At 37.3% G+C, this 16,249-nt stretch overlaps 1 protein-coding gene across 33 annotated transcripts in view; it reads right to left on the reverse strand.

Annotated features, from left to right (window-relative positions):
• The window catches only part of NCOA6 (nuclear receptor coactivator 6), a 102,952-nt gene that overhangs the window by 72,567 nt on the left and 14,136 nt on the right, over positions 1-16,249 (reverse strand). For 21 of the 33 annotated variants that reach the window (XM_070247360.1, XM_070247347.1, XM_023626402.2 and 18 more), the window contains exon 2: positions 13,163-13,236. The exons of the other annotated variants lie outside the window; for them this stretch is intronic. The gene's annotated coding sequence lies outside the window, so the exon portion shown is untranslated. The remainder of the gene's footprint in view (positions 1-13,162; positions 13,237-16,249) is intronic. 33 annotated transcript variants of the gene reach the window in all.

The following is a 16,249-nucleotide window of genomic DNA, read 5'->3' on the forward strand; positions in this document are numbered from 1 at the left end:
CCAACTCATACACAGTGCACAATTAGTGGGAACATCAGAATCAAGCGATCCAGTCTATTTCAGGCCAATACTCACTAATTAGAACTGCCCTAACTACTCCAAAATGACTGAGGTCAGAATACCTGAGATCAAACGAGTATATGCTTTGAAAGAACAGTGGCTCTCAACTTTGGCTACACATTGTAATTATTTGGGAAACTTTTAAAAATAATAATGCCTGGGTCATACTAGGTCTGTCCTGTGGCCTGAGCCTTGAGTATTTAAACACTATCCAGGTGGTTCTAATATGCAGCCAAAGTTTAGAACCACACTTTTCACACATTATTTAATTTGCCTTTAGATGAGGTAACCGAGTCCGGTAGGGAATGTGGCTTAAGAATTTGCCCCAAGAAAGCAATGAAGAAGAAACAAAAGCTTTTTCTTTTCTTTTGCTTATTATAAACTTTGGTTGTTTCTTTAAAATTTTTTGTTTTTAACATAAGTGATATAAGATTGTACTGTTGGTGAAAAAATCAAAGAAAACATACGGAATCTAAAAGTGAACTATACCACCCTGAGTTCCAGCTTGTTTTCTTCTATGTCTGTGACCTTGGAGTCTCTTAAACCCTTCTTAGCTTCCATGTTATCATGTAGAAAATGAGGGGCTAACATACTTTCCAGATGTAGGGACACTATGACTATTTTAAACCTTGGCTATTTGGCTTTGGTGTTATATTTCCCCGAGAAACTGGAAATCATTTGGTGCAAGATCTTTAACTCTTCCTTCTTCCACTAGTGGTTGTTCTCTACTCTTCTTTCATCTTCCTCCTTTCAAAAAGTTAACCCAAAGCTGGGAGTTAAAATGGAGGGGACCTGACAATGCCTGGTTCATTTCTATCATCACCTTCACCCTGATTTTTCATTGGTATGCTTTAGGAAACACTGAGAGTCAAAGTTATTAACAGCATTGGAAACTAGGACTGCTGCTCAAAGAACTCTTGGACTCATACATGACTTTTCTGTCAAAGAGCAGAAATGGGGCTTGAGATACAACCATACAGTGGGGCCAGCCCAGTGGCTCAGCAGTTAAGTGCGCACGTTGCGCTTCGGTGGCCCGGGGTTCGCCAGTTTGGATCCCAGGTGCGGACATGGCACTACTTGGCAAGCCATGCTGTGGTAGGTGTCCCACATATAAAGTAGAGGAAGATGGGCACGGATGTTAGCTCAGGGCCAGTCTTTCTCAGCAAAAAGAGGAGGATTGGCAGCAGATATTAGCTCAGGGCTAATCTTCCTCAAACAACAACAACAACAATACAGCCAGGCAGAACAGAAATCAGGCTGGCCTCAGATTTCTGCTTTGCGAGACCAGAAGACAATGGCAAAGTAATAAAGAATTAGGAGTGGAAAATAATGTGACCTAATAATTCTGCCTCCTCCCTGGCCAAGTTATCACTCAGTGTAAAATCAACATAAAGATATTTTCAGATGAAAGTATACCAATCAAGTACTTTTCAAAAAAATATTATCTGAATAATAATTAACCAAAACAAAAGACCTTGAGAATAGGAAGAAAGAGATGAAATCAGTTAAACATAGGGCTAAATTTAAATAATTGTTATAAATACGATTAGCACCAAATGCTACTTTTAAAAAGTAATTTGTGAAAAGGAAGATCTATAAGGTACAAAATAAAGATGAACTATTATTAGCCATCATCATCATCATGAGTACTATGAAGAATTTTGCTAATATGTTCTATCATTAATTTAATGAGTTAAACCCCCTATTAAGAGAGTTTTAGACTAGGTCAAGGAGCACTGTTCTATTCTAGATATCTCATATAATGGGAACCACACAATAGTGGTCTTTTGTGACCGCCTTCTTTCACTTAGCATAATTTTTTCAAGGTGTTGTAGCAAATAACAATATTTCATTTTTTAAATTACCAAATAATATCCCTTTGAATGGAAATATCACAATTTATTTACCTATTCATTCATCAGCTGAGAGATATTTGGGTTGTTTCCACTTTTCACTATTATGAAAAATGCTTCTATGAATATTTGTGTACAAGTTTTTGTGTGGACATATGTTTTCCTTTCTCCTGGGTGAATATATATATATATATATATATATATACACACACACTCGCCTGGGTAATATACATCTAGTATATACAATATAGCTGGGTAATATGTTATCTCTCTAGTTAACCTTCTGAGAAATTGCCAGACTATTTTCCAAAGCAGTCACCATTTTACATTCCCACAAGCAGTGTATAAGGGTTCCAATTTCTCTACATCCCCAGCCACACTTGTTATTATCTTTCTGATTATGGCCATGCTAGTGGGTGTGAAGTGGTATCTCATTGTGGTTTTGATTTGCATTTCCCGACAGCTAATGGTGTTGAGCATATTTTCATATGTTTATCGGCCAGTGGCATAATTTCTTTGGAGAAATATCTATTCAAATCCGTTGCCAATTTTTTTTTTAGATTTTATTTTTTTCCTTTTTCTCCCCAAAGCCCCCTGGTACATAGTTGTATATACTTCGTTGTGGGTCCTTCTAGCTGTGGCATGTGGGATGCTGCCCCAGCGTGGTTTAGATGAGCAGTGCCATGTCCTCGCCCAGGATTTGAACCAACGAAAGGCTGGGCCACCTGCAGCAGAGTGCGCGAACTTAACTACTCGGCCACGGGGCCAGCCCCTCCTTTGCCAATTTTTTAATTGGGATATTTGTCTTTATCATTGAGTTGTAGGAGTTCTTGATATATTTTAGATACAAATCCCTTATCAGATATATGATTTGCAAATACTGTCTTTCATCTTGTGGGTTGTTGTGGGTGATTTTTCTTTTTATTTATTTCACATCTATGAATAAATGTTGTGCCCTATTTCTTGGGGGGTGATTTTGTTTCATAGTTTGGGACAAATTGGTTGAACATTTGGAAAAATTTTTATTAAATTTTCACTTCACAATTGTCTTAGTCTGTTTGAGCTGCTATAACAAAATACCACAGACCTGGTGGCTTGTAAACAACAAAAATTTATTTCTCACAGTTTTGGAGGCTGAGAAGTCCAAGATCACTGTGCCAGTATGGTCAGGTTCTGGTAAAGATGCTCTTCTAAGATGTAGACTGTTGACTTTTTGCTGTGTTCTCACATGGTGGAAGGGGCTAGGGAGCTCTTTGTGTTTTCTCTTCTAAGAGCACTAATCCCATTCATGAGGACTCCACTCGCAAGACCTAAGCACCTCCCAAAAGGCCCACCTCCTAATACCATCACATTGGACAATAGGATTTCAACATATGAATTTGGGGGGGGGGGGCAAACTTTCAGACCATAGCAACAATGTGTACTCAAAAATTCTGGCTAATGAGTTAAACTTAAATAAAAAAATAAAATCATAATACTACAATCATATACTGGTTACATATTCAAACATATTGATCAGGACCAGCCCGGTGGCATAGTAGATAAGTTTGCAGGTTCTGCTTCAGCAGCCCAAGGTTCATGGGTTCAGATCTTGGGCGTGGACTTACACACTTCTCCTCAAGCCATGCTGTGGCAATGTCCCACACACAAAATAGAGGAAGATTGGCACAGATGTTTGCTCAGGGACAATCTTCCTCATCAAAAAACAAAAACAAACATACTTATCAGCTCATGAACTGAAAAGCTAAAGCAAAATATAGATTTCATTATATAATTACATTATTATTTTGCAGGTCAAAGTAGACAGGAGTAAAAGGCAAAATACATGTTCAGGATTATATTTGTAAATAACAAAAGGTTAACAAACTTAATATTTAAAGCACTGTTAAAAATTAAGGAAAACATCATCCCAACAGAAAAACTGACCCCCAAAATAGACAATTCATAAAATCAGAAATAAAGATCATCAATAAATAAATGAAACGTCTGTTACGTTTCATAAGTAATAAAGAAGAACAAAATGAAATATGCCTTTCTTCCAACATCAAGCTGGCAAAGATTCTTAAAACAAAATACTCAATTGTGGCAAAGGTATAATGAAATGGATTAACATTCACATTTTTCTTAAAACTGTTCATCTCCTTAACATCTTAACATCTAGGACTCTAATCTAATGAAATAATCAAAGATGTGGTTAGGGGGTGATGTCAGCATCATGGCAGAGTGAGGTCTCTCAGAAATCTTCCCCTCCAATATACAATGAAAAAACATTCATACTCCAACAGAGGACATCCAAACTCAACACAAAAAATGTTGGAGAGATCCATGCAGCCATACACCAGAGGGCAGAGAGGCTGGAGCCCCCCTCGGACGTGGAACAGGGTAAGAGAAATCTTTGCTCCCTCCCCTAAAGACTGTGATCTGGATGCGGGAGGCCTCCTAGAAGGACGGGACGTTTGTTTTCAGGGACATCAAGGACTCCCTAGGGCCCTTGCAGCCTAGAGGGAAGCCCTCTACCATGACAAAAGCTTTTGCAAGGGGTGACCTCATCAAACCAACATCCCAGGAGAGCAGAGGGAGAAAACTCCAAGAGCACGCAGGAGAAAGTGCCCCTCCACCCAGCCGCTCAGGCGGCTCTAACCCCTAGGATTTCACCTGAAAGCAGATGGCTCAGAATATGGGACTCTTGACCCCTACCCAGTGGCGATAGGTGGTAACTGCGACCTAATAATGCCAGGATGTGAAAAAACAGAGCCTCTGGCAATATCAAACACTCTATTAGATCTCCAGATCAGAGAGAAAATGACAAGTACCCAGAAATCAGTCCTGAGGATGCAGGAATATGTAATCTAAATGACAAAGCATTCAAAACAGCTATCATCAAAAAACTCAATGACATAAAAGAGAATGCAGAGAAACAATTCAATGAGTTCAGGAGTTACTTCACACAAGAGATTGAAACTATAAAGAAGAATCAATCAGAAATATTAGAGATGAAAGACACAATGGAAGAGATAAAACAAAATATGGATTCCCTGAACACTCGAGCAGACACCACAGAGGAGCGTATCAGCATAATCGAAGATAGACATGTTAAAATGATCCAGATAGAGGAGAGAGAACTAAAACTAAAACCAAATGAAGAAAGTCTCCAAGAAATAGCCAACTCAATTAGGAAATGCAACATAAGAACTATAGGTATTCAAGAAGGAGAAGAGAAGGAGAACGGAGTAGAAAGATTGTTCAAAGAAATAATAGCAGAGAATTTCCAAAACCTGGGGAAGGAAATACATGTGGAAGAGGCTGCCAGATCTCCTAAACATGTCAATGTAAAAAGACCTACTGCAAGGGATATAGTAGTGAAATTGGTAAAAGAGAATGACAAAGAAAGAATATTAAGGGCAGCAAGGCAGAAGAAAATAACGTACAAAGGAACCCCCATCAGGTTTTCAGTGCATTTCTCTGCAGAAACCTTACAGACTAGGAGAAACTGGAATGACACATTCAAATCATTGAAGGACAAAAACTTTCAGCCAAGAATACTCTATCCAGCGAAAATAGCCTTCAGATATGATGGAGAAATAAAAACTTTCCCAGACAAACATAAGCTAAGAGAGTTCGTAGCTGTGATACACAGCCCCCCCGCCCCCAGAAATCCTCAAGAAGGCATTCATACCTGAAAAAGAAAAAAAAAGGGAGAAAAGGGTTACAAAGCATGGAGTAAGGAGTTAAATAGGTAGACAGAATCAGAGCAGGATAGCAAATACTCAAGTATAGCATTAAAGACAAAGGGAAGGGAAACACCAAAAACAAAGATAATCTTGTCATTTTAACCACAAACTCATAACACAAGAATGGAATAAGATGTGAGAAAAATGACTGAGGAGGGGAAGAAGAAAGAGATTGAATCGGTTTAGTCTAAGGAAATAGGAGGCCATCAGAAAAGGGACTATCTTATCCATGAGATCTTGAATACAAACCTCAGGATAACCACTAAACAAAAAAGCAGAACAGAGACACAAATAATAAATAAGGAGAAAACAAAGAAACACAACATAAAACACTACATAACTCGACTGGTAGACCAAAATACACAAGACAAAAAACAAAGGAAATGCAGGAGAACAGGAAAATGAGTGATAAAATGACAGCATTAAACCCTCATATATCGATAATCACCATAAACGTAAATGGGTTGAATTCTCCAATCAAAAGACACAGAATGACAAGATGGATTAAAGAACAAGACCCAACAATACGCTGCCTCCAGGAAACACATCTCAGCTCCAGTGACAAACACCGGCTCAGAGTGAAGGGGTGACAGATGATACTCCAAACTAATGGCAAACAAAAGAAAGGTGTTGCAATACTTAGACAAAGTAGACTTCAGAATAAGACAAGCAAAGAGAGTGTGGCAGGCCCCATGGCCGAGTGGTTAAGTTCGAGTGCTCTGCTTTTGCAGCCCAGGGTTTCACCGGTTCAGATCCTGGGCACAGACATGGTAGCACTCCTCAAGCTATGCTGAGGTGGCATCCCACATACCACAACTAGAAGGACCCACAACTAAAAATATACAACTATGTACCAGGGGACTTTGGGGAGAAAAAGGAAAAATAAAATCTTTAAAAAGAAAAATCCTCAACAAAATATTGGCAACCCATATACAGCAATACATCAAAAAGATCATACATCATGATCAAGTGGGGTTTATTCCAAGGACACAGGGATGGTTTAACATCTGCAAATCAATCAATGTGATATACCACATTAACAAAATGAGGAATAAAACCCACATGATCATCTCAACAGATGCAGAGAAAGCATTTGAGAAGAACCAACAGCCATTTATGATAAAAACTCTTAACAAAATGGAGATAGAAGGAAATTACCTCAACATAATAAAGGCCATATATGACAAGCCCATAGCTAACATCATACTCAATGAGGAAAAACTGAACGCCATCCCTCTGAGAACAGGAACAAGACAAGGATGCCCACTATCACTACTCTTACTCAACATAATTCTGGACGTTTTGGCCAGAGGAATTAGGCAAGAGAAAGGAATAAAAGGAATCCAAATAGGGAGTGAAGAAGTGAAACTCTCACTGTTTGCAGATGACATGATCTTATATATAGAAAACCCTAGAGAATCCATCAGAAAACTGTTGGAAATAATTAACAACTACAGTAAAGCTGTGGGGTACAAAATCAACTTACAAAATCAGTTGCATTTCTGTACTCTAATAACGAACTTACAGAAAGAGAACTCAAGAATACAATTCCATTTACAATTGCAAAAAATAGTCTAAGGTACCTAGGAATAAATTTAACTAAGGAGGCAAAGTACTTATACAATGAAAACGATAAGACATTATTTAAGAAAAAGATAATGACATAAAGAGATGGAAAGAGATTCCATGCACATGGATTGGAAGAATAAACATAGTTAAAAATGTCCATACTACTCAAAGCAATCTATAGATTCAATGCAATCCCAATCAGAATTCCAATGACACTCTTCACAGAAATAGAGCAAAGAATCCTAAAATTCATTTGGGGGAACCAAAGACCCTGAATTGCTAAAGCAATACTGAGAAAAAAGAATAAAGCTGGAGGCATCACAATCCCTGACATCAAAATGCATTACACAGCCACAGTAATCAAAACAGCATGGTACTGGTACAAAAACAGGCACACAGATCAGTGGAACAGAACTGAAAGCCCAGAAATAAAACTGCACATATGTGGATAGCTAATCTTTCACAAAGGTGCCAAAAACATACAATGGAGAAAAGACAGTTTCTTCAATAAATGGTGTTGAGAAAACTAGACAGCCACATGCAAAAGAATGAAAGTAGACCATTATCTAATGCCATGCACAAAAATAAACTCAAAATGGATCAAAGACTTGAAGATAAGTGCTGAAACCATACAACTCCTGGAAGATAATATCAGTAGTACACTCTTTGACATCAAATTTAAGAGGATCTTTTCGAATACCATGTCTTCTCAGACAAGGGAAACAAAAAATAAACAAGTGAGAGTTCATCAGACTAATGAACTTCCACAGGGCAAAAGAAACTAGGATCAAAATTAAAAGACAACCACCAATTGGGAGAAAATTTTTGTAAATCATATACCCGATAAGGGATTAATCTCCATACTATATAAGGAACTCACACAACTGAACAACAAACAAATAAACAGCCCAATCAAAAAATGGGCAGAGGATACAAACAGACATTTTTCCAAAAAAGATATAGATGGCCAATAAACACATGAAAAGATGTTCAACATCACTAATCATCAGGGAAATGCAAATCAAAACTACTAAGATACCACCTTACACCTGTTAAAATGGCTATAACCACTAAGACTAAAAATAATAAATGTTAGGGTGTGGAGAGAAGGGAACCCTCATCCACTGCTGGTGGGAATGCAAACTGATGCAGCCACTCTGGAAAACAATATGGAGATTCCTCAAAAAACTAAAAATAGAACTACCATACGATCCAGCTATCCCACTACTGGCTATCTACCCAAACAACTTGAAATCAACAATCCAAAGTAACACATGCACCCCTACATTCATCACAGCACTATTCACAACAGCCAAGACAAGGAAACTATCCAAGTGCCCATCGACTGATGATTAGATAAAGAAGATGTGGTATATATATACAATACAATGCTACTCAGCCAGAAAAAAAGATGAATTCATCCTACTTGCAATAACATGGAAAGACCTGGAGGGAATTATGCTTAGTGAAATAAGCCAGACTGAGAACGACAAACACCAGATGATTTCACTCATATGTGGAATATAAACAAGCACATAGACAAAGAAAACAGTTCAGTGGTTACCAGGGGAAGGGGGTAAGGGGGTGGACACAGGGGGTGAAGGGGAGCACCTACGTGGTGACAGACAAGAAATAATGTACAACTGAAATTTCACGATGTAAACTATTATGACCTCAAATTTAAAAAAAATACACACACACACAAAATACATGATTAAAAATTTATATACAAAGATGTTCATCAAAATATTATTAACAGTAAAAAATGGGAAGCTAGCTCATGGTTCAACAATAACAGAAGTGGGTAAACAATTTAAATGTACTTGAATATTGCTTCTGCATTAAAATTCATGTTTCCAAAAATATTTAACATCATTAGAAATGCTCATATTTTAAAAAGTATATAAAACTGTATTCATTATTTCAATTTTCTTATTGTGTCTGTATATTTATACATACATAGGGAAAAAGCCAAAGGAAACTCAAAAATAAGACAAACCACCCAACTAAAAATGGGCAATAGATTTTTTTGTGGGGCGCAAAAGACTTGAAAGACACTTTACAGTAAGCACATGAAAAGATGCTCAACATTATCAATCAGGAAAATGGAAATTAAAGCCACAAAGAAATAACACACCTACCATAATGGCTAAAATTAAAAAATATCAAATGTAGGCAAGGATGTAGAGCAACTGGAATTCTCATATTGGCGGGAATGTAAAAAGGTACAATTTGTCAGCTTCTTATAAAGTTAAGTATATACTTACCATAGGACCCAGAAATCTCACTCCTAGGTATTTACCCCAAATAAATGAAAACATGTCTACACAAAGACTTGCCTATGAAAGTTAACAGCAACTCTATTTATAATAGCCTCAAACTGAAAGTAATCTGGAAACAACCTAAATGTCCATCAATTAGTAAATGGATAAATTGTAGTATATCCCTACAATAGAATACTGCCCAACAATAAAAAGGATCAACTATTAAAAGTTCTTAACCAGTGGAAGGAGAAGATTTTGTCCCCAAGGGGACATCTGGTAATGTCTGGAGACATTTTTGATTCTTCCAACCGGGAAGGAGAGTGCCAATAACATCTAGTGGATAGAAGTCAGGGACGCTGCTAAATATCTTACAAAGCACAGGACAGTCTCCAAAACAAATTATCCAGCCCAAAATGTCCTCAGTGCCAAAGTTGAAAAACTCTGAATTACTATATATCCAACAACATGGATGAATCTCAAAAACTTCATGGTGATCAAAAGGATCCAGACATTTCTATGCCATTCTAGAACAGGCAAAACTAACCTCAGTAATAGAAACCAGATGTGTACTTGCCTGGAACTAGGGTGGGGATTAATTACAAAGGGGCCAATGTACCTTTGGAGTTAAAATGTTCTATATTTTGATTGTGGGGATATACACATCTGCCAGAATGAAAACTGTACACTTAAAATGAGTGCACTTTACTGTATGTAAATTATACAAACAAGACTGGTAAAAAATAAACTGTTGAAGCTGGGTGAAAGGTACACGGCGGTTCAGGATAGTATTCTACTTTTGTATCTGTCTCAATTTCCGTAACAAAATGTTTTTAAAAAATACATGTATAAACACAAAATGATTCAGGGAGAGGCCTTATTTGAATTTGTCAAAAAAAATACTCAAGATTAAAATCTCACTGTGGGAATGACCTTTACATCTCTGTTCTTGAAGGGGAGAGAGGGTGATGTGAAAGAGAGAGGGAAGAAAGAGATACAGTTTGATAGGGGGAAGGTAAAGAAAATTTCACAAGCTCCTTTCTCACCCCCTGTAATGTGCTACCTAGTCCCAGCCTGGCACTAAGCCATACCTTCTGTGATACATGGACTTCTAAGATGACCATCAATCATTCCAGCCTTCTGATATTCACGACCTTGTGTATTATCCTCCCTCCTGAGTGTGGGCTGGCCTAGTGACTTGCTTCTAACCAACAGAACATGGGAAGGGAATGGGATGTCACTTTCATGATTAGGTTATAAAAGATTGTGACTTCCATCTCCCTAGAAAACTCTCTCTATTGCCTTCTCAGCTTGCCATGTTGGAGAGGCCAGATGGCAAGGAACTGAGAGCAGCCTCCAGCAAACAGCAAGTAAAAAATCAAGGCCCTTAACACATCCCTTGAGGAAGTAAATTCTGCCAACAACCAAGTGAGCTTGGAAGCAGTTCCTTCTTCAGTCAAGCATTGAGATGAGATTTCAGCCTGTTTGACTGCTGCCGATAAGAGACCCTGAAACAGATGACCCACCTAAGCTGTGCCCAGATTCCTGACCCATGGAAACCGTGCCATAATAAACGCATATTGTTTTAAGTTGCTAAATTTCTGGTAATTTGTTATGCAACAATAGATAACTAACACACCCTCTTTGGAAATCCTGCTGAATATTCACCTCCTTTAAAACTGTCTCGCAGTTTCTTGAATAGTTAGATACACCATACAACCCAGCAATCCCACTGCGAGGGATTTACCAAAAAATAAATGAAAACATGTCTACACAAAGACTTGTACAAAAATGTTTATAGCAGCTTTATTCACAATCATCAAAACTGGAAACAACCCAAATGTCCATTACAGGTGAATGGATAGACAAATATGTTATATTCACATAACAAAACACTACTTGGCATTAAAAAGGAATGAACTACTGATACATGAAATAACATGGATAAATATCAAAATCATTGTGCTGAGTGAAAGAAGTTAGACACAAAAGAGGACATAATGTATGAACGTGTTCATATAAAATTGTAGAAAATGCAAAGCGTGGTGGTGCTGCGAGGGACAGACTGCAAAGGAGCATAAGGAAACTTTTTAGGGAGATGAAAATTTTCTGTATCTTGGTTGTGGAGGCTGTTTCATAATAAATACTATAAACCAATAAATAAATCTGTCAAAACTCATCGAAACATGTTTCACTTATAAATGGATACAGTTTATTGTATGTAAATTATACCTCATTAAACTGACCCAAAAATCACATTGTCAAGCCTTCTTTAATTACATCAAATGCAGCTGATTCCATTATTCTATCTCAGTCCTCAAACAGTATTCTGTAGACAAATTACCCAAACTGCAGAGAATCCAGGGCTTCTTAAATTCTACAGTAGCTAAAACTCACCCAACGCTGTTATGCACCAGGCACCGTTCTAAGCGCTTTGCGTTATTAACTCAGTTAGCCCCCAACAACCTCATGAAATAGATTCTATTACCCCCATTTTACAAATGAGGAAACTGAGGCACAGAGAAGTACTTGCTTCCGGTCACACAGCTAGTAAGTGACAAAGTCATGACTCAAGCCCAGGCAGTCAGATTCTAGGGGCTGGGCTCTTTACTACCACCCCACTGCTTATCTCAGACCACTGGTAAATGCATACTCTCAGCTTACTAGAGACTGACAGGCTCATTCACTCATTCAACAAATATTTAAGCTTGCAATATATGCCAGGTATTGTTCTAAACGCTAAAGAGAGAACGGTGAAGAAAATATAGACACGTACCTGTTTTTATGGAGCTTACATTCTAGTAAGAACTTAGGTTTAAAGTGCAAGATTCTTAAATCAAAATAGTCATCCCCTTATTTATATATTTATCCAAATATTTATGCAAAACAAAGTCAAAAGTTGCCCAGTGGCCAGATCTGCTTAAATCAGTTAGAGCAGTGGTTCCCAAACTAGTCTGCACTTTAGAATCACCTAGGGATCTTTTAAAAATTCTAAAGCCCAGACCATACCCCCAGACCAATTAAATCACAATCTAAGTAGGGGGAAGGGAGGGACACAAGGCATCAGTAGTTTGCCGGGTTCCATAGGTGATTCCAATGTGAAGAAGACAAGTTTGGGAAATCACTGAACTAGAGTTTTTATCTATCTGAATAATGATAAAGTTCATTCATGGTGACATAGAAATAAGTAGATGAATGAGAAAAAAACTATATACACTTGCCCTTTTCTGAATCAGAGACTTGCAAGGTAGCTTTGTTTTTTTCCCAATGTTCTGAATTCTGAGAACATCAGAAAGTGGGCCAAATAATTATTTTCCTTCTTGGATTTATCCATGCCTCCATTACTCTCCAGGATCATGGACAACTGAGATATTCACCTTTTCATCTTTTATTGGTACTTTCCATGTGACCAATAAAGAATTCTTCCATATTACATATATCCAATATAACTGATAAAGACATGACTCAACTGCTTTTCTATTGAGCAGATCTTATTTAATTCAGTCGCTTTGGGTCCAATCCACATGCCAAATGCAGTTTGCCAAAGTAAAATGTCCTATGGACAGTGAGATCAAAATGCCTTTTTTCTTAAAAAGTAAAGTCTATTTCTAATTCAATCCTTTGCTTAAGTTGAAACTAAGTCTTTTACAAATCAAATTTGCATTTGTATTCTACAGAATCAACAGACCTGTTTAAGAACTCTGACCACTCTCAGAAAAGAGTTAGAAGCTCAGTAGGACCCCTCTCCATTCCATCCAGCACCTAAGCAGAAAGGAAAAAGGGCAAAAAGGAAGAAGAGAAACATCAGAAGAAAAGACTAGATATATTACCTCAATAAACTTATTCGAAGTAAATTTTTGTGACTGGCCAAATTTGTCCTCTCTACCTTTCTTTCTGCTAATTTCACTCTAGAAAGAGTTGTAAAAGACATGAGATTATCTAGTCTTAAACCCAGTGGTTTTTTTTAACAAGGAAAGCTTATGATAATCACTAAGGAAGCTTTTTCAAAATACATTAGAAGTGGTTACACAGGGTGTTCATTTTATAACTCATTATCTTTATGACTTGTGCACTTTGCATAATGTGTGTTATACTCCAATTGACAAATATTAAAAAACAGATATATGTGTCCTAGGCAGAACCCCTGAAGGATTCTAATTAAGTAGGGAGCAGAAACAGAGTTCCACCGAGGTTACAAGATTTGCCCTAGGTCACACGTATAGTTAGCTATAGACTTAGTCCTTCCTGTCACTTTCGTACTCTTCCTGTAATAAAACTGTAAATATGCTAATATTATATTTTTTAACATTTACTCTCCTACTTATACTCTGAAAAAAATTTTATTACAAACGACAACTGCAAAAAACAAAAAAGCAAACAAATAAATGGAAAACACAGATGTCCTGGGTTCACAACTGTGCACCATTGCAGCTGCTGCATCATCCACATAAGGAAATTAAATAAAGCCTAATGTCCATGCAAAGATTCCCTAACTTTGGTATCCATTTTTTATAATGTTTTCAATACAGACAAATGTCAAATGACGAGCAGTAAAATCAACTGAGTACATCCTGAGAATAGACTAGCATTATTTGTGATAACAAAACACAGGGTGACAGAATGGAAAGAGAGCTAGGCTGAACATGGCAGGGTGAGTATACCCTCAGTTCTAGTCATGATCTTCCAATAAAGATGTTGTATGATTTGGGGCAGGACACAATCTCTCTGGCCTAAGATTCCTAAATTATAAAATAAGAGGATGAATCACTAAAAGCCAGAGCTAAATAAAATCTCAGGCACCTTCTCGGTTTAAGAAAACTCAAGGACTATTTATCAAGAAATTTAATTATTATTCTATATGCTTTCACTTTACCTCTATTGAAATGTTTTAAGCAGCTTTGTAAAACAAGAATCCTAGAATTCCTATGGTATCTGCCTCAAAAGCACAAGCTTATTTTTCAGCTTGTGCCACAGACAAATCTCCTAGATTTATTGTCTAGGTGCAAAACCTCTTCCTCCAAAGACAGCTAATAATAACATTCTCAATACTTTACCATCACCCTGAGAATCTTTTGCATCAGTTTTTTTTAAAATGGAAAATATGTGTATAGAAGTCCCTCATAATTTCTAATCTCCTGTAATTTGAATACTTTCAATGGATGCATTTGTTCAACCACTCTTTACCAACTGCCTACTTTGTACCAGGCACTCTGCTATGCACTTTCCTGCTCCTAAGGTTACTACATAAGAAACAAAAAATTTGTGGAATGGGTAATTTAAATAACATTTTCATGAATGCCTAAATCATACAGAACTTAAAAAATTAAGTTGGCGTTTTAACCATATAGCCTTAAATGTTTCAGGATAATTTACAAGGCATTTAAAAGTGAATAAACAGCTAAATATGAACTGTCAAAGACCACTGTCATGGCACGACTAACATAGGAATCAATTCCATCCTCCCTACACTCTCTCATGAGGTTCTTATAAAAGTATTACATGCTTCCTGTTCCCAAGTCCAGGGCTCCAAGGGAAAATTTATGCAAACCTGCAGGCAAATCACAGAAACTTAGTGCCCTGAAAGAATCAAGAGAATGCCTGTCAAGGAGCTTGGCATTTCAATACTGTAACAGCCCTGGTTTGCTCTTGGTAGGGATAACAGACAATTTAAGAGACTACAGAATATTAACATTAACTTTTAAATTTCAACCCTGACATTTTAGTATAAGAAACAAAAGATTAATTAATGAAATATGAAATTTGAGATGATTATTATTTTTTTTAAGGAAGATTAGCCCTGAGCTAACTACTGCTGATCCTCCTCTTTTTGCTGAGGAAGACTGGCCCTGAGCTAACATCCATCCCCATCTTCCTCTACCTTTATATGTGGGACGCCTACCACAGCATGGCTTTTGCCAAGCAGTGCCATGTCTGCACCCAGGATCGAACTGGCAAACCCCGGGCCGCTGAGAAGCAGAATGTGCGAACTTAACCACTGGGCCACCGGGCCGGCCCATGAAATTTGAGATTCTTAAAACTACTCATTCTAACACAGATATATAGAGTTAATAATGTAATCTAGCACATTATAAACCAACAGAGTAAATCAGAAGCTCCACGAGATTTTTTCCATCTTGTTAGATACCACACGGTAGGTGGATAAAGTCAAATGTAGAGAAAAACTACTTTATACATCATGTTCTAATTATGAACACGACCATGTTCTTTCAATCATAATCAAGCTACAGTCAAAAAGCAATACAAAGTTTGGAGTACCAGTCTTTTAATCCATGCTCTAAATATACAAATGACATTGAGAAGTTGACCAAATCCTACAATCTAGGGATCAACAAAAAATCCCCTAAAAATAAGGATGAGAATCTGAGCAGAGTAAGAACTAAAGCCCCTGGAAATCATCTGGTCCAATACTCTCATGGAAAAGATAGAAAAATTAAGGCCCGAGCGAATAATTTGTTCAAAGCTTCTTAGTGTTAGGGAAGTCTTTCATTTCATATGTGACACTTCTTTGCAAATTAAATACTTCATTTTAAAAGCACTAGAAAAGTATGTTATATAATGATAATGAATGTTGTCTTGCAATAAGACAATGATGGAAGACAAATTTAAAGAACAATGGCTTTCTTCCTCTATTAAGCTTCCAACAAGAGTTAAATCGTGACATCTGGGCTGTAAGTTAGAGAAGTCCTTGGATCATCATTCTAAGAGTCTGCGAGTGTTTCTTCTTCTGCATGGTCTTAATATATTCATAATGACA

The sequence above is a fragment of the Equus caballus genome, chromosome 22, assembly GCF_041296265.1.
Source record: "Equus caballus isolate H_3958 breed thoroughbred chromosome 22, TB-T2T, whole genome shotgun sequence".
Classification (NCBI taxonomy): Eukaryota; Metazoa; Chordata; class Mammalia; order Perissodactyla; family Equidae; genus Equus; species Equus caballus.